The sequence below is a fragment of the Polyodon spathula genome, chromosome 6 (genome assembly GCF_017654505.1).
Source record: "Polyodon spathula isolate WHYD16114869_AA chromosome 6, ASM1765450v1, whole genome shotgun sequence".
Taxonomy (NCBI): Eukaryota; Metazoa; Chordata; class Actinopteri; order Acipenseriformes; family Polyodontidae; genus Polyodon; species Polyodon spathula.
The window spans coordinates 50,618,744-50,644,381 of NC_054539.1; the positions used below are offsets into that span (position 1 = coordinate 50,618,744).

At 40.8% G+C, this 25,638-nt stretch overlaps 1 protein-coding gene across 1 annotated transcript in view; it reads left to right on the forward strand.

The window, feature by feature from the left end:
- Positions 1-25,638, forward strand: part of LOC121316564 (potassium voltage-gated channel subfamily H member 1-like) — a 121,919-nt gene that overhangs the window by 15,116 nt on the left and 81,165 nt on the right. The window lies entirely within an intron of this gene.

Consider the following 25,638-nt stretch of genomic DNA (forward strand, 5'->3'; position numbering starts at 1 on the left):
AGAAAGTGACTGGTATAATTATAGACTGAAGCCATGAGTGTTTAGGATGCTCAGATTTATTGGGAAGATCTGGTTTTGGCTGTTTGTTGTATGAAAGAGACTTAGAGCAAACACCGTTTTATTAATGACCTTTGTGGGTTTAGTTGCGGGTGCTTCTGGGGTTACAAAACATGATGTTATACCCCCCTCCCCCAATCTTTAAACCATTACACCTCTTTCTGATATGTTTTTATATAATGTAGTGAAGGTGAAGTTAATACAGGTGTCAATCTATTATATCAGCAGGATTTATATAGAGAAAAAGTGTTGCAGGATTTAGATCACTAAAACAGACCCTAATATGTGCATATCAGGTAGAGGCTGGTCAGCACTAGTGTGGGAAGATCCAGGGCTGAATGTCATTACGAAAACATTAAGACAAGAACAAATAATTCCAAGTGCAGCTTTATCGCATACGTTCTTGTAGCAGTGTTAGTATAACATGATTCAGGTATATTTTAGCTTAATGCTAATACTAGTCCTGAAGAAGTTATTTTATCTTCGGTGTTGTCGTTGTTTAAAAATAAATTTAAAAAAATCCTTGTGAAAAATAAATGTAAACCAAAGCAAAAAGGCAGGAAAAATGTAAACCATAACAAAAAGGTAGGAAGCTGAGTTTTCTGAACATCAATGTTAATGTAGAGACATATAATAATAATAATAATAATAATATAAAAATATTATAATAATCTCTTTATGTTGACATTACAGTGTACCGAGTGCTAGAAGCTCATTAGAGCAGAGACATTTCTGCGTTGAAGACACTAATGGCTCATTAGCTGACATTTCTTCAAGTACTCTTCAAGTAAGAAGCTTTTGGTGCCGGGGGGGGGATCAAAAACTGTTTATTGCAGAATTGTTCTAAAGTAGCAGGCCCGGAGACAGGAACTGCACCATGGGGAGGCACCATGCTTTCTGTGTGGGTCCTTTTTTTATGATTTCACAGAACCCCTCAATAAAATGCAACCCATACATTATTCTATATTTACATACCCCAATTGAAATGTATAATTTCTAGAAATGTTTTGAAAACAAATAATTATAGGAAAAATCTTTTGTATCAAAAGTTCTCTTTCAATTTGAAGACAACCATCAACCAATACTTTTGGGATATGCCTGCCTCAGGTCAGGTATGCACCGAGCATTTTATATCAAAGCTGCCGATAGGCCCCTCCGTGGAGTGACGTCCTCGGTCCCGCCCGCCAGGATTAAATAGTCACTACGCGGAGATCTTGTTTTCTCTTGCTTCTCACTACCAGGTAAGTAAGGTAGGTATATACTAACCTTTTCCAGTCGTGTGATTGACTGTTTTAAAAGAGCTCTTTTGTTACAAGTTTTCTGGAGTTCCCTTGCAATTGGATTGCTGGAATTCGGCTTGCCACTTATTTCAATAGCCTACATTGCCTAGTAACTGTAGTCTGCTTCTGCTAATCTTGCAACTTGCTGCCTGTGTTTTTCTATTTTTCCTCTGCCTTGGCAGCTTTTAAAAAAAAAAAAAAAGACGTCCTCCAGCGGGACCTGGCTTCTGCTGTGCCCGCTTTTGGCTTTGTACTCTGGGTGGCCTCGGCTTGTACGCTAGTCTGCCCCTAGAGGTTGTCTATTACTACTGATTTTCTGTTTGCAATAAAAACAAACAAACAAGAAAAAACACCCTTACTCTCCAGCTTGCTGTCGAGTGTCTGTGTGTGTATACTACCTTGCAGTTTTAAAACAAAAAAAAAGACATTTTTTTTACTTTGAACTGGAGTCTACTCAACAGTAGGACATTCTAACCACTCACCCAAAAATGCGGTGTGTAGGTTAAAAAAACTCATTCCTTTCTTCTTGCACTTTGTCTGTCTGTCTGTCTTTTATTCTTCACATCTGTAGGTTGTGCCACCCCGCTGCAAGCTATGTGCTGCACCGGTTGTGTACTGCACACGTTCCAGATGGTACCTGAGGATTGCTCCGCTCTGCTTTAAGCTTCATGCTGCACTGGTTGTGTGACTGCACGCAGACTGCAACTGTCTGTAGGCTACGCTCCACACCGTAGCAAGTTACGGGCTGTTCCTGGTTGTGTGACTGCAAGCAGCCCAGACTAGACACGGCACCCTTGGTGCTTGAAGCCCTCTGTTCTTGTTGCTTGGTGCTTCAGCTCCCCAGTTTCTCAGCCTCTACGCCCTTGGTGCCTCAGAGCCTCAGTGCCCCAGTGCTTCGGCTCCTTGGTGACCTACAGCCTCAATGCCTTGGTGCCTCCACGTCCTCTGCACCCTGCTGGACGTACCTGTCTCCCCTGGCCATACCTTTGGACCAGCGGTGGAGGAGATATTACAATGCTCCCACAAAGAATGGGAAGCGTCTCGGCAGGCGGCTGCAATGCTTCCTTCACGTGCACCGCCTGCAGGCCTCCGCTGCAACCAACACCCGGTGCTATCGGCAAGGATGGGGATACGCCAGACATGGGGCCCCAGCGCATCAGCGTGCGGGGAGACAGTTCCGGCGGGGCTGCCTACGGCATCCTCGGAGACAGGCTCCACCTCGGCCTCAGCAGCTCCAGCAAGGGCTCTGAGAGTTTGTGCCCTCAGACCCACCCTTTCTCGCACACCAGCTGCAATATTGGTGCAATTGCACCTCAGAGTCTTGGGTTCTTGCCACTGTACACACCAGTTACTTACTGCATTTCTGATCTGGATCGCCTCCTTTCTTCGAGGGATCATGACTACATCCGTGAACTACCCTCTCCAAATTCCTCAGGCAAGAAGTAGAAACATTACTTCTCAAACAAGCTATCCGCCTCGTAGAACACTTCTCAAGAAGAGGGGTTCTACTTGAGATATTTTCTGGTACCTTCGCTGCATCCTAGACCTGAGACACCTCAACAGGTTTTTGAGGGAGGAGATTCCAGATGGTCACACATCGCCACATCCTCCATTCTGTCTGGCTGGGCGACTGGTTTACAACAGTGTACTTAAAGGACACATATTTTCACATCCCTATTCGTCCAGCGCACAGGAAATATCTCTGGTTCGCTTTTCAGGGGAGCATCTTCGAGTTTTCCCTGCTGCCTTTCAGCTTCTCCCTAGCCTCGCCCTACCCCCTACCCCTCCGCACTTTTTCGATGTGCGTGCATGCTATCCTAGCTCCCTTGTGGCTGAAATGGATCAGGGTGTTGAATTACCTGGACGACTGATTGATCTGTTCCCAGTCACAGGAGGGAGCAAGGGCGCACGCGCTGCTAGTGAAAGAGCATCTGGAGAGACTGGGTCTCACCCTCAACGATGCCAAAAGCCAATTAATACCACTGCAGGGAACGGTCTACTTGGATCTCTGGCTGGATTCCCTTAAGATGCTAGCCTCCCTGTTGGACGACAGAGTGGCTGCCATTCACAACTGCTTATCCCTGTTTCAACAGGTGTCTACAATGCAATTGGTGTTGTCAGAAACTATTGGGTCTGATGGCCGCAGCTTCATCAGCCATTCAACTAGTGTTACTCCACATGTGCCCAATCCAAGCGTGACTCAATGCTTTTTGGCTACACCCCAAGTGAGACAGACACCGTTGGTTGACTGTCTTGTTCATGCTGGGAAGCCCTACGCTGGTGTAGACATGCCTCCCACCTGCACTAAAGTGTAAAGATGGGTGTGATACACAACCAGCGGGTGATGAGACGCATCCAACTCGGATTGGGGTGCGGTCTGGATGGGCAGAAGAGTCCACAGGTCCTGGTTGGGTCCCTGGACATTGCAGAACGCTAGGGCCTCCTCCACAAAGGCCTATAAGTGGAAGTGTTTCCAAAATCGGTACACGACCAGAGGTCATGAACCCATTTATTGCCCTATAGCAAATATTTTACAGTTTCTGCAGGATCTGCTAGTGGCGGGTAGGTGTGCCTAACGGCAATATCAACATTCCATGTCCCTACTGACTCAGAGTCCCTGGGCACTCATACTTTAGTGATCCGTTTTCTAAACGGTGCTCGCCGATTGCGTCCTCCTAGGAGGGATGTCCTCCCTGAATGGAGTCTAGATGTGATATTGAAGGCTCTCACTAAGGCACTGTTTCAGCCTGTACATTCCATAGTTGAAAAATCTCTCTGTGAAGGCATCCTTTCTGTTAGCTGTCGCTTTCGTTAAGTGGATCTGTGAGCTACAGGCTCTGTCTTTGCACAGGTCCTGTATGCATATTTGGGTGCACAGTGGGAACAGGTTATCATTATGCTTGAACCCTGCATGCCTGCCTAAGGTGATTATGGCTTTCCACTTTTGATATAAAATGCTCAGTGAATACCTGACCTGTGGCAGGCATATCCCAAAAGTATTGGTTGTTGGTTGTCTTCTCTTTCAGGGAACCGGGGTTACATTTGTAACCTATCATTTTGCTTTTGTGGATGAGGGAAAAAAGTTACAAGAAATAGATGTCTAAAATAATTTATTCCACCATTTTTTTAATTTTTTTTTTGCAAAACTCCAAAAATGCTAATTCAAAAGGAAAATTAAATTAATAACTAGTTGAGGCACATTTAGCAATAATAACATCTTAAACGATTAGGATATTTGTCATGATTCTTTATTGATTTTTGACCATTCTTCAATGCAAAATGGTTCCAATTCATTCCAATTACGAGGAATTCTCTTGTGCACAGCCTTCTTCAAGTCATAACAAAGATTCTCGGATTTAGATCAGGACTTTTACTAGGCCATTCCAGAACCTTGATTTTATTGTTCTTTTATAAACCATTCTGCAGTACATTTTTATGTGTGCTTTGGATCGTTGTTGTGTGGGAAGATCCAGTTGTAATTTAAACCAAGTAGCGGGGGGTTTCAGATGATTGGCCAATATCTTTTGGTATGCTATGAAATCCATTTTGCCATGTATTGGAATGAAGTTTCCTGTGCCATTAGAAGAAAAACGGCCCCAGTGAAGGAAATTACAACCTCCATCCATGACAGTAGGTATGGTGTTCTTTCCTTTGTACGCCTCACCAGACTTTCTCCAAACGTAATGACTATCAGCAAAACTTCCACAAAACCTTTGAGCAGAACTCATGTCCATCATTCAAATGCCATTTTGCAATCCTTAAGTGATTGTCCTTGTGATGTTTTCCTAAGAGTGGCTTTTTCCTTTGCCTGTGACCATTGAGACCTTCACCATGCAATACTCGACCTGTGATTGAAATGGAAACCCCAGTCTCACTTGCAGACAATTCACTTTGAATATCTTTGGCAGTCAATCTCGGATTGTTATTCACCTTCCTCACAATTCTTCTACTTGTTCTTGGTGAAAGTGCCTTCTTTCTTCCAGACCGAGGAAATAGAAACAATAGTTGAAACTGGGATACTCAAATGCTTGGAAATCTTCTTGTATCCTTCTCCAGCTTTATGACAATAAATAATTATCTGCCAAAGATGTTCAGATAGCTCTTACTTTTTCCCATATTGACTTATTGGTAATGACAGCAATCATCCTATGCCTAACCCTTTTATACACTCTAAGAATGTTCACCTACAATGTCGTAAAAGATCTACATCAAGCAGATCTTAGAGGTTGTACATAACATGGTATAACTATATATATATATATATAATATAGATATATATATATATAATAGATATATATATATATATATATATATGCAAACCGAACCGGTAGTCACATCAGTGTTTGCTGATTGTTAAGTTTATACTACATTTAACATTTTGTTGGTTCAAAATTGTTTAAAAATGAACAGAATTGAATTAATTTTTTTATGGAAATACTGAAACTGGGTATAGTACAAAGCCTCCACTGCATATCAGCGCTCTAAAGTACAATATTAACACATCTAGTGTCAATGGATTAATGCACGACTTTTTTGGATGATGGTTGATAAATGACAGAACGGATCCAGTGTGCAAAGGCCTTTACTCGGGAGCGGACATTCTGGGCATTACAAATACTGAAGAAGAGACATAGCAGAAATACAAAGCTGACCAAAACGCTCTGCAATTTATACTGTAAATTAAAGATTTATTAAGGATGGGAGAAGAACAAACTGTGGTGCCAGCTCTGAAAAGTTGTCTTATTTGTTTCAAGGTTATTAATACACCACCTACTCGATATATTGCGGGTGTCGGGGTCCAATACAAATCCGCTATGTATCGAGAGCCACGATATAGTGAGAGACCCATAGAAAAACAAATAAGCTAATAACAAATACTGTACAACCACTCCCTTGTTTTTATCAGGGGTGTCGGGGTCCAATATAAATCCTCTACACAACCCGCTTTTTCTCATTTTTTGTATAAAAAGCAGCACGCTGTTTTATTTCGTACTGCGGAGGGTAATTGCTTCTCATCAACTTAAGTCTCCAGTTTATTTCATGAATCTTCCTCTCCTTTCTCAAATGCCCAAACCTCTGCATTGAAAGAATCCATTCCCAACATAGGAGGCTTGTTGCTAGGGAGCTGACGTCACTGCCCTGTGAATTTTGCTAGGGCTTTGCTTAAAAAACTGCTGCAGCAAGTAGATATTTAATTTGCTTTGTGTTGTTGTGCAACGCATGTGTATGTGATAACAGTACGATATTATTGTTCTGTGTATTTTAGTTTGATGTGCAGTACGAAATAAAACAAACAGTAATTCTAAGTGAAATTGTTTATGTATATTGCAGTTAAGGCATGTGCAGTTAGACTTAAAATTGGGAGCTATAGATAAAGATGAAATGTCCTTCATAAATATATTTAAATACATATCTTTGTATTCCTGTTGAAATTTGTCAGTTTGTTTTGTACAGTGCCTATAGGAAGTATTCACCCCCCTTGGACGTTTTCACAGTTTGTTGTGTTATAACCTGAAATCTTGATGCATTTAATTGGGATTTTTTTTCCCTTTGATTTACACAACCTACTAAAGAATTTCAGTGTGTGAAAAAATGGTGGGGGTGGGTGAAGGGTGAAAAAACAAATCAATTAAAAATCAAAACCTGAAAAGTCTTCATTAGATAAGTATTCACCCCCTATGACACTCCTAAATAAGCTCAGGTGCAACCAATTGCCTTCAGAATTGACAAGTTAAATGGAGTCCATCTATGTGCAATAAAAGTGGTTCTCGTGATTTTAGATTAAACACACCATCCCTACTGTGAAGCATGGTTGTGGTAGCATCATGCTATGGGGATGCTTTTTATTGGCAGGGACTGGGAAGCTTGTCAGCGCAGAGGGCAAAATGGATGGACCTAAATACAGGAAAACCTGCTTCAGTCTGCAAAAGACCTAAGAAGACTGGGACGGAGATTCACCTTCCAGCAGGACAATGACCCCAGCACACAGCCAAAGCGACACTGGAGTGGCTTAAAAACAAGAAAGTGAATGTCCTAGAGTGGCCCAGTCAAAGCCCGGACTTGAATCCGATTGAGAATCTGTGGTAAGACTTGAAGATTGCTGTTCACCAATGGTCCCAATCCAACTTGACAGAGCTTGAACAATTTTGCCAAAAAGAATGGGCGAACATTGCACGATCCAGATGTGGCAGAGACTTACCCCAAAAGACTCACAGCTGTAATTGCTGCCAAAGGTGGTTCCACCAAGTATTGACTCAGGGGGGTGAATACTTATCTAAAAAAGACATTTCAGTTTTTTTTTTTAATTTTTCATTAACTGTTGTTTCACAATAAACATTCTCTTGCCTCTTCAAAGTGTTGAGTAGGTTGTGTAAATCAAAGGAAAAAAAATCAAAAAAGATTTCAGGTTGTAACACAACAAACTGTGAAAAGATCCAAGGGGAGGTGTAACAAAGTGCCCGCCCCTGTGTATATTATCTGTTATGTGTTGCGTGTGGTGTGTTTAAATGTTGGTGTATAGACATTGGTACACGGGATATAAACGGGTCTGTGTAACACGAGTGTTTAAAATGTATATGTGTATTTAGGCACGAGGATTGCACAGCACTTCACGTGCAAGTAAAATGTAGTAATATGTGAGCACGGGGAATTGCACTTTATTAATTCACGTGCTGGGATTCAAGTGAATAATTAATTGGTAATTGAATCCCAGCACAATAGTATATATAGATGCACGTTGTCACATACTGGGGTTGGGTGTTCGGTGAGCGGAGAACGGGATTGGAGACGGAGGAAATAAGCAGCAGCAGTAGTAGTAGTAATAATAAGGGAGTTAGGGTCCGCTCACCGTGTTTGTCAGTGTCTGTCCGTGCACCGTTTTGTTAAGTTTAGTCTGTTTTTGTTTGTCTATTTATTTTGGCGTAGAGTGCCGTGTCCTGTGTTTTTCGTGTTTGTTAAACCTTTTATTTTGTATTAAACCGGCGCCAACAGGCGTCTTCATCACTTCATTTCATCCGTCCTGTGTTTTGTGTATTGCATTACCTTTCCTGGTTCTGACGCCGCCCACTTCGGCCGTCTCTGTGACACGTGGTGTCCTGCGTGGGATAACAGCGCCTCCAAGCGTCAGACCAGGAGAGGTGTTTTGTCAAAAAAAAAAAAAAAACAAAAAAAAAAAACCACCACAACAACAAAAAAAAAATAAAATAAAATAAACATGGAAGGCTGGGACTGGAGAGATGGCTGCCAGGACCTGGAGGAGTTCCTCGGTGGTCTGGAGGACCAGGGCTGGTGCCTTGCCTGTGGGGAGTTTGGGCACCCGGTGGTGCGCTGCCCCTACCAGGAAGGAGAGGAGGAACTGCCGCAGGAGAGGAAGGTGAGGAGGTGGCAGAGAAGGGGAAAGGGGAAGAGGAAGGCAGAGGTCCCACCGCTGTCTCCACAGCCGCACCAGTCTCCTGCAAGGGAGGAAGAGCCGCACCAGTCCCCTGCAAGTGAGGGAGAGCCGCACCAGTCCCCTGTATCAAGGGGAGACTACACACCGCTCCCACCTCCACCACCAGGAGACTACACGCCGCTCCCACCTCCATGGGCAGGAGCAGAGCAGCAGGAGCTGCCTCTGCCTCCGCCACCTCCACCGGCAGGGGGAGAGCAGCAGGAGCTGCCTCTGCCTCCGCCACCTCCACCGGCAGGGGGAGAGCAGCAGGAGCTGCCTCTGCCTCCGCCACCTCCACCGGCAGGGGGAGAGCAGCAGGAGCTGCCTCTGCCTCCGCCACCTCCACCGGCAGGGGGAGAGCAGCAGGAGCTGCCTCTGCCTCCGCCACCTCCACCGGCAGGAGCAGAGCAGCAGGAGCTGCCTCTGCCTCCGTCCACCAGCAGAGGGTGAATGCCTGCTGGGTCCCTGTCCACCAGCAGAGGGTGAATGCCTGCTGGGTCCCTGTCCACCAGCAGAGGGTGAATGCCTGCTGGTATCACTTCCCCCACCAGCAGAGGGTGAATGCCTGCTGGGTCCCTGTCCACCAGCAGAGGGTGAATGCCTGCTGGGTCCCTGTCCACCAGCAGAGGGTGAATGCCTGCTGGTATCACTTCCCCCACCAGCAGAGGGTGAATGCCTGCTGGTATCACTTCCCCCACCATCACGAGGAGAGGAGCTGGAGCTTCCTCTGCCTCCACCTCCATCAGGGGGAGAGGAGCAGGAGCTGCCTCTCCCTGCACCACAAGGGCCAGGACTAGATGCTGGCGGTCCTCAGCAGCCCTTGCATAGGCTGCTGAGGGAAGCACGGGGAAGAACCTCCTGGCTGCAGTGGCCGAGAAGAGGGCCAACACCCGCACCCCAGCTTGTCCTGACTGCCAGCCTCGCTTCGCCCAGGGATGCCAGCCTCGCTTCGCCCAGGGATGCCAGCCTCGCTTCGCCCAGGGATGCCAGCCTCGCTTCGCCCAGGGATGCCAGCCTCGCTTCGCCCAGGGATGCCAGCCTCGCTTCGCCCAAGGATGCCAGCCTCGCTTCGCCCAAGGATGCCAGCCTCGCTTCGCCCAAGGATGCCAGCCTCGCTTCGCCCAAGGATCGCCCAAGGATGCCTCTGCATCGCCTGGGGTTGCCCGCCGCTCTGCATCGCCTGGGGTTGCCCGCCGCTCTGCATCGCCTGGGGTTGCCCGCCGCTCTGCATCGCCTGGGGTTGCCCGCCGCTCTGCATCGCCTGGGGTTGCCCGCCGCTCTGCATCGCCTGGGGTTGCCCGCCGCTCCGCATCACAGCCGGAAGTACTGTGGCCGGAACCCCACGAAGGGGAGCTGCCGGCCACGAAGAAGGGGGAGGAGGTCTGGAGACCGCCAACCCCAGCAGCAGTTTCGCTGCCGGAGGAGGGGGAGGAGGTCTGGAGACCGCCAACCCCAGCAGCAGTTTCTCCGCCGGAGATCGTGGGGGAGGTCCGGAGACCTGCTCCCTCTGCAGTTTCTTCCCTGCAGGAAGAACGGTGGTTGAAGCCCCACCAAGGGGAGCTGCCGGCGCCGAAGGAGGGGGAAGGTCAGGAGACCACACCCCAAGCAGCCTTTCCGCTGCTAGGACTACCCTGGCAGGAGAATGCTACCCTGCTGACAGCATTACGACCTGTGGGCCCCTGGAAGCCTCTGGTCCTGGCCAAGGACTTTGGGCGGGACTTTTGGGCTTTTAAGGGGGGAGGTGGCCATTGAGGCCATGTGTGCTTTGCACAGGAGGGGGTATATGTAACAAAGTGCCCGCCCCTGTGTATATTATCTGTTATGTGTTGCGTGTGGTGTGTTTAAATGTTGGTGTATAGACATTGGTACACGGGATATAAACGGGTCTGTGTAACACAAGTGTTTAAAAATGTATATGTGTATTTAGGCACGAGGATTGCACAGCACTTCACGTGCAAGTAAAATGTAGTAATATGTGAGCACGGGGAATTGCACTTTATTAATTCACGTGCTGGGATTCAAGTGAATAATTAATTGGTAATTGAATCCCAGCACAATAGTATATATAGATGCACGTTGTCACATACTGGGGTTGGGTGTTCGGTGAGCGGAGAACGGGATTGGAGACGGAGGAAATAAGCAGCAGCAGTAGTAGTAGTAATAATAAGGGTTAGGGTCCGCTCACCGTGTTTGTCAGTGTCTGTCCGTGCACCGTTTTGTTAAGTTTAGTCTGTTTTTGTTTGTCTATTTATTTTGGCGTAGAGTGCCGTGTCCTGTGTTTTTCGTGTTTGTTAAACCTTTTATTTTGTATTAAACCGGCGCCAACAGGCGTCTTCATCATTTCATTTCATCCGTCCTGTGTTTTGTGTATTGCATTACTTTCCTGGTTCTGACGCCGCCCACTTCGGCCGTCTCTGTGACAGGAGGTGAATACTTACTATAGTATTATAATATATAATACTGCGGTTTTCATTTTCTCTGCTCTTTTGTAGTGCAAGTAAAGGCTGTAGTGAAAAACACCAGTATATACAATTTGTTTTCCTTAAATAGAGAGAAAGACACTTTTCCAGCATGTCACATTTAGTAGAAGAGCTCTCTGCTTCATGTTGTTAGGATCCTGGCCTTGCACATAAACTTGGCATTCTGCAATGGAAACCCACTAAGCTTTTAGAATACCGGATTCTGGTTAGATTAAACATCTTATGTCTTGCAAAAAGAAAAACCTTTTCAGAACACAGCCAGAGAGAAGGATGATATCTGGTCCTGGGCCTGTTTACACTAGATTTAACACTAAAAGGAATGACCTTTCTGAAATTCAGAACGTTATAGAAGTTCATTAGAGGAAAAACAAGAGAGGTCAAGATAACCAAATGCTCAGGGACACAAGGAATATTATCAACCTTCCTAAACATTTTTAGCTCAGGTGGAACACATTTTTCAACCATTAAAACTGAAAAGGTCCAAACACAACTCAAAGCATGATCATACTACCCCACATTGTGGAATTTTGAATAAAAGCACAGATCTTGTTCAAGGAAATAGCAGTAACATAAACAGAATCACCTTGAATGACCTTTGTGTCAATATATAGCACCACCTTCTAGGATGTCTTGGGTAATAGATTTTTTGCCATTAGCACAGTAGCTGGTACTTATTCATTAGTTATTGAATTCATGTAATAATAACCTTTTAGAGTCATAAAAATATATATGAAAAGACCCAGCTTTCTTTGTAGACAACTGGACAATAAGCATTTTTGAATGTTGAATAACATCCTTCCACCATAAATAAAGAAGAGTATCCATTGGAAACCTTTCCCCAACAGTACAGCAGCCTAGAAATATTAAAATACTATCAGTCTGGTAGAACAGACAAAGGATACATGCATGGGTTAATGCTTTTGTGTTTCATTTATTTGTATAGACTATTGCAACCTTTTACGGACGAAAAAAATCCATGAAGAGATATATATATATATATATATATATATATATATATATATATATATATATATATATATATATATAATATTAAATTTTTAAAATAGATACAGTGGCTCTCAAAAGTATTCACCCCCTCTTGGACTTTTCCACATTTTATTGTGTTACAACATGGAATCAAAATGGATTTAATTAGGAGTTTTTGCCACTGATCAACACAGAAAAAGTCCATAATGTCAAAGTGAAAAATAAAATCTACAAATTGTTCTAAATTAATTACAAATACAAAACAGAAAATAATTGATTGCATAAATATTCACCCCCTTGAGTCAATATTTGGTAGAGGCACCTTTGGCAGCAATTACAGCCATGAGTCTATTTGGGTAAGTCTCTACCAGCTTTGCACATCTGGACACAGCAATTTTTGTCCATTCTTCTTTGCAAAATTGCTCAAGCTCCGTCAAACTGGATAGGGACCTTTGGTGAACAGCAATTTTCAACTCTTTCCACATATTTTCAATTGGATTGAGGTCTGGGCTTTGACTGGGCCACTCCAGGACATTGACCTTTTTGTTTTTAAGTCACTCCAGTGTGGCTTTGGCTGTATGTTTGGGGTCATTGTCCTGCTGGAAGATGAATCTTCTCCCAAGTCCCAAGTCTCTTGCAGACTTCAGCAGGTTTTCCTCCAGGATTTCTCTGTACTTTGCTGCATCCATTTTGCCATCTATCTTAACAAACTTTCCAGGCCCTGATGCAGAGAAGCATCCCCAGAGCATGATGCTGCCACCACCATGCTTCACGGTAGGGATGGTGTTCTCAGGATGATAAGCGGTGTTAAGCTTGCGCCAAATATAGCGCTTAGCATTGAGGCCAAAAAGCTCTATTTTGGTCTCATCAGACCATAGAATCTTCTTCCACTTGGTCTCAGAGTCTCCCACATGCCTTCTGGCAAACTCAAGCTAAGATTTGATGTGAGTTTTTTTCAACAATGCCTTTCTTTTTGCCACTTTCCCATAAAGGTCAGTTTTGTGAAGCACCCAGGCTATTGTTGCCATATGCACAGTGTCTCCCGGCTCAGCCGTGGAAGCCTCTAACTCCTTTAGAGTTGCCATAGGCCTCTTGGTGGCCTCCCTGACTAGTGCCCTTCTTGCCTGTATACTCAGTTTGTGAGGATGGCCTGATCTAGACAGATTCACAGTTGTGCCATATTCTCTCCATTTCTTAATAATGGACTTTACTGTGCGAGATATTCAATGCCTTGGAAATGTTCTTATATCCTACCCCTGATTAATGCTTTCGAAGAACCTTATTCCGGATTTGCTTTGAATGTTCCTTTGTCTTCATGATATAGTTTTTGTTAGGAAATGTATCGACCAACTGTGGGACCTCCCAGAGACAGGTGTATTTAACCTGAAATCATGTGAAACACCTTAATTGCACACAGGTGGACTCCACTCAACTAATTATGTGACTTCTAAAGACAACTGGTCGCACCAGAGCTTATTTAGGTGTGTCATAGCAAAGGGGGTGAATACTTATGCACTTATATTTTTGTTTTGTATTTGTAATTAATTTAGAACAATTTGTAGATTTTACTTTTCACGTTTGACATTATGGACTTTTTTTGTGTTGATCAGTGGCAAAAACTCCTAATTTTAAATCCATTTTGATTCCATGTTGTAACACAATAAAATGTGGAAAAGCCCAAGGGGGGTGAGTACTTTTGAGAGCCACTATATTAACTGCTACTGGGCTTGTATTGGAGTTCTTATTGGAGCTGAGTATTCTAGTAGTTTAAATCTTTAGTAGTGTATCCACAGGCAAAATAAAACAGGTCAATTAAACTAGTAACTGGCACATTTAAACAGTAATTGGCTTATTTATGTAGTCAGTAATTATTAAACTCTCTTACTAAAATGAATACCCATATATTAACTTGGCATCCTCTCTAGAGCTTTTTGGATGCTGCGCTGGGATCAATAAGCTGTTTGTTTTGGCCTCCTCTTGTTCATTCTTATTATTTTTGTAAATACAATGTACCTAGAGCTATTGTCGGCAAGGCTCTCACCTTGCACAGACCTCTGGTGTGTGTTTATAAGAATGTCCAGCCTCATATCCTTGGACAGGGTTGGTTTATTACACTGGTGCTTATGCTATAGAACACTTTGCTGCAGTGAAAAGGAATGACTTGTATTTAATAAGGTCAGAAATACTTTTACTCCTAAATGACCTTTAGCTTCATACCACTTGTCCCTAAAATGTGGTCATTTAGCTTAAATGAAAGACCATTTTCAGGACATCTTTATAAGGGAAAGAGGGAAATCTGGCCCACTGTCATGTTGGTCTTAATCAGGGCGTCTCTGAATCTAAGCACACAGAGGCAAAAAAATAATATTCCATAATAATTTAGACGGCAGGTGTTTTGTCCTATTTAAAGAGAAATGTCATACAAGGTGTTCTTTGACAGATTTATAATTGTTTAAGTCAAAGGTGTATGTTACTGGAATGTTAGATTGTATTTTATTGATAAAATCAGCCATCTGTTAAATAACATGTGAGTTACAACATTAAAGCTGTGTGAATAGGTCCCACAATCTACTGAATTCCTTTTTGGCTCTTTTTCATATGTTGGAGTGCTATTTCAATTGTTTTTCATGTAGAATGCAAGAACATCTAGGTAAATGTATGGTATATTTCTAGCCTGCAAAGTAACTGAGTCACCTTCAGATCAGTAAAAAACAAACAAAAAAAAACAAAACTAATATGAAGCTTAAACTAAAGTGGTTCCCATAGTAACATAATGACATATGTTGTGAATTAGGTGATTTATGAAGAAGTACAATATGTGTGAAAACATTTTTTTAAAGAAAAAGTGGTAGACATTGGTTCAATGCAATACAATTTGAATTTCTAAAGTGGTTTTCATGAACAAAACTGTTACATTTGAAACAAAATATTCTTAAAAGGTAGAACAAAGAATTTTGTTTCAGCATAGTGAGTGAGGGAAAATGTACTTGGATAATTTTTATTTCAGGGAACAGTTTTTTAATTCAACCCTGTGGATGAAGGGAAGGGAGCTCTTGTGCTAATTCACTTTTAAAGTTTTAAAATAATTTTAAAGCTTTTTAGAACATTTTCAGGGCTTTTTAAGGTTAGTATTGAACAGATAAAGAAATAGGCATCTATTGATCCCAAAAAATAGTGGAGCGAATGCCTGGACACCAAGTGATTGAGACTTGCATGCACCAACCCATGAGAACCCTAAGGTGTGGGGGTGGATTTCAAAATCAATAATACTTTTTACTGGAAACCATTGAGGATTGAATACAGTAAGGAAGTTTGTTTGTTATATTTACAGTTATTTTGGAAAGGATGTAGCTGCTCTTATAAAAGGTTACTATGGTAATTGTTTAGTTTTCCCATGCTTTTCCCACGGTTATATAATACATTTACTGTAGTTTACCAAGGGTACCAAAATGGATTGCGAAGTTTGCTGCTATGTTTTGCAGAAGGCACGTTGGAAAAGCTGATGCTAGCTCTGCCATTTTAAGGCAAACAGCAGCCTGAGCCATGAGCTGTTCACAGAACCTTTAAAGGTAATGTTACTGTCATCATAGTCCAAGTTTTTTTTACTTAATTAAAACCATTTTTGATGCCTGTTATAACAATGAGTTGACAAGGTTTTCTTAGGAAATCTGGACTCTTTTATGCCTTCTACCTTTGTTTTCAAAGCCAGTTTTACCTAATCTACAACAAAAGGAATGCAAACAGAACAAATAAACTACAGTATACAACATTGGTTCTGTCAAGCCAATATGATGTCACAACATAACATTTCCAGCAGGCTAAATATCGCACATTGGCCCTGAAACAATGGCACGCAGCTATTGACGTGTTTATTAATAAAACATTGCAATATCATTGATGTGGCTCATACTAATACTATTGCTATGAAAAAATTTGTACAGAACCATTGCATTGCCTTTGAATATGATAAGGGCTGCCTGGAACTGGCTGAACACTTGAACTTTGACACTAAAGTCTTAGATATCCAGCTCCCCAGTAGAAAGCACTGGTCTGGAACAGCACGCTCTCTCCACCCAGGAGTGATAATCAGCAGCTACCTGACAAAGGGTAAAGATTACAACAGAAAGTTTAGAATACAAACTGGAGTGCTGTGGTTTTTATTCCATGTTGTCTGGGGAAAGTAGTCCTACACGTGCAATTCCATCAGTGCTGATGGATGATCCCTCTGTGCAATAAGCAATAATAATACATACTTGTCTTTAGATGAACAGAAGACAATTTATTATTTCCCTGTATGTATTTCTCAGCAAGGCACGAGAAGATGAAATCTGTCATGAAACTTTTGACTTAATTGGCTTCTTCTACTGCAATGCTTTGCATACTGTTTGACAGGTAATTATATCCAAAGGAAGTTGGCAACAGCAAATGTTAACAAATACGTTCTGAAAAGATCTGTAAATTCAGCTCTAAGTCAATGAGAGAATTGTAGGATTTTAGTGCGGTTTAGAGAACACTGGTATGCAAATGCTTGAGTATTGCAAAGAGAATGCAGGGAGTTACTGGATTTTGCCCCGGTTTGAATGATCATACCACCCCAACTTTTAGCTGAAAGTAACATTTTCACCGTTAATTTCTGTTTTTTAATAACCATGCACAAATAATGCCCGAGGGGAAATATTGCAGCTCATGTGAATAGAAACAACTGCCAGAAGTAGTTGCTCTGTGCATGGAGTGATTCAGGGTTAGGGTTCAGATAATGAAGACATAGAGTTTGGCGGTTTTGGATCAGATGATACAGCTTGGCAGTCCAATTGATTATGCTTTCCTGTTGCACCACAGTCCATATTTTGGATTTTTTTAAATTAATTTTTTTAGACACTGCGATAGCTTGTAACTCAGGAACTATTTTTTTGTATTGAACATTTTAATGCTATAGTGCTACTTTGGATGTTAATTTTTAGTTTTCACACTGGACACTGCAATTTCTTACATGCAGAGATGATGTAAAGCCCTTTATTTTAGTGGACCAGAAGTTTCACATGTTTATGTATTTTTTAAATGCAGTGACTTTTGTTTCACCCACAAATAAATGTGTTTTTTCATGATGTGGTTTTGCACTGGACCCTGCAGCTTTAAAGTTTAATGTTTGTTTTGTGAAAAGATTTGAAATGACAAAACAGGGGACATACTGCAGCAGCTTTGAATTGTATTTCACCAGTCATTAAATATGTTAACTGCACTTCTTGATTCTTTAGCGTGACTGTGTGCTGTGCTCTACCTTTTGATTTTTAAGCAGGCGTAATTGTAAACGTAATCTACCTACATAATGTTAATGCCTGTTATTTCACCCCTGCCTGAGTCAATGCCCCCCCCCCCCCCCCCCAACACACACTTTTGCCTTAATGACGTTACCCCCTGTGTATTTGTGTTATTTTTTGTTGTATTATTATTTAAAAATACTGTTTTAGTTATTATTTGTTGATATTTTGTTTGGCAGGGAAGGAGTTAAAAACCTTCCCTGCGAGAAAATGCTGTTTGAGGACAGCCACATCTTTATAAAAACACGCAGTTCTGGCTGATCGAGGAGAGTGTGTTCGGAGGCAGAACGAGAAACTAAAAACTTAAACAATATAGCCTAGAGGTCGATGGTTCGAGTCCAGGCTATACCTCTGCCGACCGAGGACCGGAGTTCCCCGGAGTAGCGCACAGTTGGTCGAGCGCCACCCAGGGGGGGAGGGCTTAGGTCAGCCAGGGTGTTCTCGTCTCACTGCACACCAGCGACCCCTGTGGACTGGCCGGGTGCCTGTGGGCTTACCTGTAAGCTGCCCAGAGCTTCATTGTCCTCTGACGCTGTAGCCTGGGTTGGCTGCACGGTGGGCATGCAGAGTGAAAAGAAGTGGTCGGCTTAAGGCACACGCTTCGGAGGACAGTGTGTGTTTGTCTTCGCCCTCCTGAGTCAGCGCAGGTGTGGTAGCGGTGAGCTGAGCCTAAAATACAATTGGACATTTCAAATTGAGAAAAAAATGGGGTAAAATCAATTGGCGACTACTACTAAATAAAAAAAAAAAAAAAAAAAAAACATTAACAATTATTACACGTGCTGGTTATACACCAGCATGATACTTGTTGGTGTGTTCCGTGTCTGTTTGTTGTGTCTATTTGTTTTGGCCACTGTGCCATTTTATTTTTTTTCTTTTGTTAAAACCTTTTGTTTATTAATATTTAAAACACATCACATCGCTTTTCATACCCCAGTGCTGTCTGTGTGTGTGCTACTCTGATGTCACCACAAAACCATCTTGTCACACGTCCCTGGGCATTGACTCAGCAGAATCCGGTACATAAGAATAGTTGAGGATACTTCTGGTTTCAATTACAAACCCCTCGATCTGTCAAGAGGAAGATGTTTTGTTTTGTCTCCATACAAAATCACAATTTCAGAGGGGACAGAAACTAAATGTATTCTACCTCCTCCCTTTAGAAATTAATTTGCAAGGGACATGAAAAGGAACATTTTTGCTGAATAGTTTTTAGTAAGCAATTGTTTGCTAGCTACCAGTAATAATGTACCCTTTATAGCAAAAATCAAAAAGTTATAAATAGAGAGCTATTAAGCTAGCTTTATATAAAACACCACCTCTTGTTTTTTTATAAAGGTCGCTGGTTCAGTCTAATATCTGATAATAATATAGTGAGATGTTTGCTCTGTTAGAATGATTTAGACACACAAAAGTAAATATTTAGCTGACAGCCTTGAATAACAATGTGAATTTGGCTCAGGACATATGTGGCAAATGTCAGCTCAATCCTCATTTGTAACAATTGTTTGGCAGTGGGATTCTGATCCTGGAGGTAGAAAAATGGCACAACTTCAGTCTTCACTGCAGGAAATCTTTGACAAACCACAAGGCAAAAAAGAAATTACTACTTAAATATGATAACTGTGCCTAGTGTGCCAATCAGTAAGTCATCAAGTGATCCAAATCTACAATACAAACATTCACTGTGGTTAATCACATTGTCAAGCATTTTCAAATGACTATCAGAACAGCTATGGAAAAAAATTGGATTACTAAAAATGAAACCGAATTTAAAAGAGCATCCTAAAATACATACAAATCTACAGCTGGGGCCAAAAACTTTATATCACTTAAAATTTTATAATTGAGACATAATTAAAAACTATATTAACGTAATTTAGAACTTTTATTTAACATCATGTAATCAAAGAAACTACAAAATGTATATTGCAAAAGTCTACAAGAAAGCCCCAATAGTAGTACAGTATTTTGTACTAAATGTCCCATTTTTCAATTTCAGTTTTTAATTAAGTATAGGGAAAACTACAAAGCAGTATGTAATTCAATATGTTAACGTAACATTATTCAGCAGGTTTGATTTGTCTTTACGACGCAAAATTAGTTAATTCTATGGGGGAGGGGGGGATGCAAAACTTTTTGCTGTACAATGATATAATCAACTTTTAATTTTCTCTCTGGGTTAAAGAGCAGATAGCTTGAAATACTTTGCTACATATCCTGTCCAAATAGGAAAGGCTTTGCCTGGAACTGAATTTTTATTCTGATTGTAATGAATGTTGTCTTATCCAAATGTGATCAGATTTGGTAAAACAGTTCATGAACAACTGTGACAAAGGGACTGAGTGGGAACAGGTGCGGGAATGATGCAGTGCGTTAATTAAATAGACAGAGCCTTGTAATCCGGTTTGGAAAAGTGATCTTTATTTTTATTCCAGGTCTGGTGACCAAAACAATAATCCCCCAGCAATACACAACAATGTGTACTGCACAAGGTAAACAATAACAGGATTGCAGTCCCAACTAATAAACACAATATCTGACCCACAATAATACATACACGGTCACCAGTTCTGGGTGCGTGCAGTAGTGCTCGTGGTGGGTGATACAGGTTATTTAGTGACTGCAGATGAAGTGCCGTTCTGGTTTAGTTCTGGTCCTAGGCGACAGCTCCGGAACTGTATTAGCTGTCTGGTCATGTGCAAGACAAGACAAGACAATTACAAGACAAAACAAACAAAACACTCATGGTACTTTCATGATTAGGAACTGGTTTTCTCACAGTCCTTCTCAATTTATATACACAAACCAAAGCGAAGGAGCAGATTACAATTCTCTGTCCCCTTTTATGCTGTCACACATGACCCCTCGGTAAACGAGTGCAACCGCCTCTCCAATCTACGGCTGCCACGTCGTTTCCATTCCGGGTCAATGTGTTATTGCAATGAAATCTCGCTCCCTTCCTGGCTCGCTGACTTCCCTTGAACCCTGGAAAAGAACTGTCAGACCAGCCCGTCCAAGGAACTCTGTTTTTGCTGCTTAGCGCCCTCACAGATTGGGAAAGATATTTACAACCAAGAATCATTGTATTTCTGTCACAACAACACATACTTTTTATCCCATTGCATAAAACTGTTTATAGTTGTTGAAAGATGCTGTCTAAGCTCCAGTTGAGCTGACAGGCGGTTATTGGTTGGCTCAGCAGATGGGGGTACAGGATTGGAAAATAATTTTGGACCAATTGTGTCTTTGTTTAGTATTTGTCGTCCAGTACGTGTGAGCTGAGATTTCATTAAGGCAAGTTAAAATGAAAAAGCTGGCAATTGCACGGATTGATTTTAAGTTTGAGTCACAGTTGAATTGTTTTCTAATAAAAAATAGAAACCATAAAAAGCCAGGTTAGCTACAATAGCTCTTGAGCTTTCCATAAAGACTAATTTAATTAGATATAAAGCCACTGTTCAGCTCATTAAAACACAACCCTCTAAATGAGGGTCTGTGGTGGAGTGTCCCACCCCTTTGTGTTTATTAGTGTTTTATGTTGTATGTAGTGTGTTATTGTTGGTGTTTATGTATAAAATACACTGGATATAAATATGGGTTACGAGCACAAGTGTTTAAAATGTATATTTATATTTAGGCACGAGGATTGCACAGCACTTCATGTGCAGGTAAAATGTAATAATATGTGAGCACGGGGAATTGCACTTTTATTATTTCACGTGCAGTTGTACTGAGACTTCAATTGAGTGATTGATTTAATAACTATACTGAGCGTCACGGCTCAGTTTTCAACCGCCAGTCGTTGTTTTGGAGTCTGTGTTCTTCTGGGTCTGGCGTCACCACTGGTCACCCCTGCAAAGCCATCCTGGTCATATTTTAATTTAGACGTGCCAGGTCAAGTTAATAGACCCCAGTTTTCTGTAATTTAAAAGGAAATGTGGTCCCTTCAGTGGCCAGCAATGTTAAAACTTTAATTCCCAAGCAAGATTGTACTTCTGGTGAGTCTGTCAAAGTCTCTTTTTTTACTTTTGTAGAATCTGTAGCTTAGTGTATTTTCTCTAGGGCAGTTTAGGTCAAAAATCTCTTAGGCTGCATTCTAATGGTGTCATTATGCTATGCTATGAGCAATAATCACCCAAGGACTTGAGCATCATTAGATGCCTGGAGCTGTAAATGGAACAATTTTAGCACTTTTTTTTTTTTTAGCAAGAAACAGCATTCCAACAACAATGAAATACTGGCCACTCCTCTTTCCCTTCGGTGAAACAAAATATAGTGAATAATGTTAAAAAAGAATTTACGCACGAGTAACGAAAGTGACCATATTTAGTGCCCAACATCTCAGTAGCTGGCTTCTTATGATAAGGGAAAAAAAAGAGCAATTAAGATGACAGCAAATAGTCTGAAAGGTAAGGCTATTCAGCTGGAATGGGGTTTGATGCTCTTTTGCACTGACCAAACAGATAAGACTGGTTGTATGGTTTTAGGTTGTGTTCACATTTCCCTTTCTAAGTACATAAACACCAGGCCTGATAAGCTTTTAAACTTGTGACCTGATCATTTAATATTGTTAAAGAGAAATGTAGTCACGTAATTCTTCTTCTTCATTGTAGACCAAATTTGTGATTTTTGTAAAAATATCTAGGAAAATATTCTTTAGCTCCATTGCACACAAGTTTGTGTAAAGTTTAGGGTTATTTAGGATAACCCATTATTTAGGATTCCCAGTTTTTGTATTAAAAAACCAAAACAGTAATACACCAGATTGAAAAATCCTAAATCAGGTTTCTGCTTACCGCTACTCTTTGTAAACAAATATGTATATTTTTGAAAGTTTTCTGTTTTCTTTTAGTACTCATTAACATATTCAGAGATCTTTTTTTCAAAATATTTTATTTGTTTTAGTTGCAGGTTACAAAAAACAAACTGGAATCCTAAATATATTTAAGAATATTAGCTATGTTTAGCTTTATATACTGTGCGTATACTGTGACAAATGTGCCCCTTACTCTATCTGTAGTGTAGGCGACAGATCTCTTCAACAGTGTTGTGTCTTTGAAACAGAGTCGAAAACAATATTTGAGATGAAAACGCAGTGGCATATGTTTATTGAACAACAACCAAAACAGTTTAACCTAACAAACAAACAAAACCTAACCCTTCTTTGGGTCCTAACAAAACAGAGTAACGTCCTTATTTAACTGGCAACGGGCTGTTCCTGTTTACCCCAAAGAAAAACAAACACAATTTCTTCAGCTTGTTGGTTACCTTTAATTCTCACTGTCGCTGTCACTCTCACTCTCGCTACCTCCCTGGTAGTCTCTCACTCACCCAAGTGTGCTAGTCACCCCGTTAACTTCAACGATACAACCATTCATGATGGACTGTACATCCCCAACCCCCGGGGTCCTAAACGCGCCATATTCTGATCTGGAATGTAAACTCCATTACAATGCTTACATATAAGACTCTGAAATTTTACAACAGAAGCAAGTAACATGGCTCTGACTTTATATTCAGCAGAAACTAACCCTAAAGGCACTTAACATTGGTTGGCATTAAATTTGATACTAGCAGACATCACCTGTCTAAAATACTGTTTGTCATCTGTCAAACTTTTTGTGCACATCTTGGCTTATTGCCATAAATGCCTCACTATAGCTTTGCTGACAAAATGTATTCTGCCTCCTGCTCTTTTCTGCTTTTATTTGTACTGTACCCTTGTGCACATTTGACCCTTGTTGTGTTTTTAGTTTGCTTCTATTTTGAAAATAGAAGCCCCAGCGGGACTCGCAGCCCAATATTTTTTTCATATCGGAGAATTTGAATTACAGTTGGTACTTTCCAATAGTTTGCCATCTCAAATTAGAAATGTATTGGTTGTTGAAGCTGAGGTACGACTCTGTTAAAAAAAAAAAAAAAAAAAAAAAGTTTGAAAGTCAAAGGGATACAATTCTAAAATGATGACAGTGTATTTACCTTGGCGTACCTGTCCTGTCAGGTAGCCTGCATGTCCTGATATTGTACCTGGTGTTGTTACTTTTTACATTTATTTATGTTTTTATTTTGTTTGATAATTCACTGCTGGGGAAAGTACAATGTCTTTAAAATGTAGACATAAAAAAGCAATAGCCTGGCATTTAGCTTTTACTGTTTTTCAGGCAGGTAAGCATTTAAATATTTAGGAACATTTGTTGGATAAGAAAAAAATTATTCATTTTTTGTGTGACAATGTAGGTGGAACTATCTTGAAAAAAATACCTCCTTATGAATAACTGAACAGCGTTTAAACTCATATTCAGAAATTGTCAAATCTTATACACTGCAGTTTACTAACAGGTTATGCCTCAGTCTGTAACAACCAGTTGTGTTTGTGTCTGAACAGCAGAGTGTATTTTCAAGAGCAAAGCAAAATTCCAAAACATTTCAGTGCTGTTTTTTTCTTATAAAGATAGTGGGGTGGGGAGGTGGGGGGACTAATTTTGGTTGATGGTTCTTATCACCTCCTCAATGTTGTTTAGAACGACAGTACCAATAAGCGTACATTCTGGTAAAGTTTGCGTTTTCATTTCTGTCTTTGTACATGTAATTTGGAGTCTGGTTATTTATTTTACAGTTTTACTTTGTGAGATGCTTGTTCGAAATAAAAGTGCATTCAGAAAATAATATTTAATATTATTCCTGAAAACAGTTTTTTTTTTTCTTTTCATAAGCACAATTTTATTTTATTAATCCTACTGAGAAGAACAGCATGATTAAAAAATATACCACGTTACTAAAATGTGTTAAGCCTACACTCAGAGAAACCATAGGGATTGCCAATAAAAAAGACACTAATTAAACCAGTTTCTTGATGGCTGCAGAATCCCAGTGTGTTTTAGTTTTAGTTTGTGTTAAAACATGTGGCTTCCATATGAGAAAAACATGTCGGGAAGCTGTGTTTTTAATTACATTTGACTAAAGCTCAGAAGAAAGCTGTGTGTACTTTGAAGCAGATTGGGTTGGCAAGGACTGCAGTAAATATTAACAGTGTCTGAAATGCTGAAATTAAATTTTTTTAGGTAAATATTAGGGCTTTTGACTCATGTTAATGTTCTTTTAATCAATTATTCAGAGCAAGTGGTTATAGATTAATAGATAAATCATATATGTTGTGTGTGTGTGTGTGTGTGTGTGTGTGTGTGTGTGTGTGTGTGTATATATATATATATATATATATGTATATATATATATAAACACCAAAACATTCAGTAAAATGGGACATTTTGCATAAAAATACCACACATTTGGTATTGTTTGATATTTTCATTAAAGTTACCTTGTTCTATTACTCAACTAATACCTTTTGTAAATATTAAACACACTGGGGTGTACTACCTATTTGGTCTTGAGGCATTTGTGTCTTGGCCCCTTTAGGGTTAAATTGGCATGATCTTCACTCCATTTTATTGCAAAAGGAAAATAAAACTAGCAACAAACACTTTTCAGTCATAAAGTAACATTAATGCTGCAAAATGATGATTGACAGCACAGTGATAATTCCACCATACTTTTACCATGCCTCTCTTTGCTTTACTATCATGTCTTACACATTGGGTCTATTCAAGTGATCTAAACGGTAGAGGACCAAAAACATTGCTGATGTTTAAATCTCTAACTGTGTGAGTGTCTTTAAAATTAATTCAAATGCCTATATTTTTACATATAAACATTTGCAGTATTTATATTTCCTACTGATTAGATCAATTGAATAGACTCTAGTATGTTTGAAATGGCACCACCTTCAAACATCACAGTTTTAGTGGCATTCACAGGCTGCGTTCTGTAGTAATTGATAGCATTAAGAATAGGGAATAATAGTGAGTCAGTTTGAGCCATTTGAAGATGCCAACCATGGTGCAAATGGAATGGTAACAAGTATTGTGGTGTATTGGGAAATAAGAAAAGTGGGTAAATGCATCTTTTTGATGGAGTTGAACTGATAGATAGAAAAGATAAACATGAACACATACATTGTTATCATCCAACCAGAGTCCCCCATACAGTTATTTCCCCTCTCAGGTGCTGTTCACGTGTGTACAGTC